At 52.8% G+C, this 2,040-nt stretch overlaps 1 pseudogene; it reads right to left on the minus strand.

The window, feature by feature from the left end:
• Positions 1–788: 788 nt before the first annotated feature.
• LOC147970917 (uncharacterized) lies at positions 789–1,317 on the minus strand (annotated as a pseudogene).
• Between the last annotated feature and the right edge of the window lie 723 nt (positions 1,318–2,040).

Consider the following 2,040-nt stretch of genomic DNA (forward strand, 5'->3'; position numbering starts at 1 on the left):
GAAGCTCACGAGAAAGGCAACCCGGAAAGAAGCAAACAACATAGTAAACAACCAACACATAGACATGGCATGATGCACAAACAATTATGATGCATGTCCGGTGTAATGAAGCATGGCATGGCAAAATGCACAAACAATCCTACAAATTAAGTGGAGCTCAACATGCAACTCCGTTGCATATTGACGAAACACCACGTGACTTATTTAGTTCTCTCTCGTTTATGTACCCAACAATATTAAATGTTCTTAGCATGGCAAGAGGGTGAAGCATAATTAAACTACCTAACTAGGCAAGTTTAAATGAGGCCGGAACAACAAACCACAAGTCCGGAAACTCCTCATGTGCATAATATAGATTTGGTACTGTTCTGCCCTAAACATTATTTTAGAGTTGTTAAACATGCAAAGTAAGGCCACCATGTTAAACTAGGCAAAATTCTACCCCATTTACATATAAAGTTTATTAAATTTGGAGCTACGGTTATTTAGTTATGAATTAAATCATTTTAGCATGGCATAGGAGTAAATTAATGCAAACAACAGTTTAAGCATTTTTAACATGGATGAAAGTTGCATATTATTAAACTAGATGAAATTCTAAGCAAGTTTCATATATAAATCATTTTAATATGATGCACCGTTGATGAGTTATTAAATGCATGATCTAGAGGGACTAAACTGTAAAACAGGTTTACTGGAAAAATAGACAAATTCGCATAACTGGAAAAAAAACAGGTATGGGTCGCAACAAAGGCCGGCCCAACAGTGCATAGGATCTAGGTGACTACTCACCATGGGCTTCGGCCCGTTGGTGAAGGAGGCTGGCTGGGGAGGAAGCGCCTGGGCCTTGGCGATTGTCGGTGGAGGCGGCCCAGGGGGTGCGGTCGAGCAGGCGTGGTCAACGGGGCGAGCGGCTGCGCTCTGCTCGTTGCAGAGGAAGAAGAGGTCAGCGGCAGGGACCAACATGCCCATGTGAGGGCGCTCGTCCAAGGAAGCAGCAGCAGAGGGGCGACGTAGCTCCTCCCGCAGCAAAACGAAGCAGGGGTGCGGCGCTTGGCGAACGGAGCTTCTACTCCGGCGACGAGGCGATGCAGGGGACGGAGGGAGGAGCGGATCGGCGTCCCAGGAGAGGTCGAGGCGCTTGCAAGGCACTCCGACGAGGAGCGGGCAGACGGCGGATCCGGCGGGCGACACGGCAGGGGAAGCAGGAGCCATCGACGCCGTCTTCGTTGCGGATGCAGGCGCGCGGCGGTGCAGGCTTCGTCGGGCGTGGAGGACGGAGCTGAATCTTGGCAGAAGAAGGTCTCGGGCAGCCATGGCAACATGTGCGGGCGCAGGAGGAGTTCAGGACGGAGGCGCGAATGCCTTCGGGGATGGAGCTCCTGTCGTGGTTGTACTGGTCAGGGAGGAGGTGGGAGAGCACGGCGGCGGAGTTGCGAGGTGGTGCTCCGCGTCTGTGGCGATGCAGCAACCTCCTGGCGATGCGGCGGCCTGGTGGATGGTGCTGCTCGACGAGGCAGAGGCGGCGATGCTGGTCTTGAGGGGTGGTCACGGCGCGCGCGAGGAGGCCAGAGAGATGGAGGAGAAGAAGGGACTTCGCCGGGGATGGCTCGGTCGTCGCCGCGGCGCTGGGGGGATCGGGCGCGGCCTTGGTTGGTGGTTGGCCGAAGGCGAGGAGGGAGATGAATGGCTGTGCGCTGGTTGGTGGATCGGGCAAGATCCCGATGTGGATGGTGAGAAAAGTGGCGGCGGCGGGTGAGGGGATGGATGGGACAAGTGCCCTAGGTTTTAGGGTTTTGTCCAGATTTAGACTAGGGATTATAAATAAGGAAAGAGGGAGAGTTTAAGGGCTAATCCGTCCCTCCAAATAAAATCTAACGGTCGAGAAAAATAGACTAAGAAGTCCAAAAGAGAAAACGGTGATGTTTTGTAGACGTTTGGGGATGATCCGGACACAACGGTGACGACTGTTCGGGTCGGGTCCAGGACAATTTCGGACGCGCACGTGAGGGGTTCGATGCACTGTGCAGAGAGGGTTTC

This window comes from Triticum urartu, chromosome 5A, assembly GCF_056163025.1.
Source record: "Triticum urartu cultivar PI428250 chromosome 5A, HENAU_Tu73, whole genome shotgun sequence".
Lineage (NCBI taxonomy): Eukaryota > Viridiplantae > Streptophyta > Magnoliopsida > Poales > Poaceae > Triticum > Triticum urartu.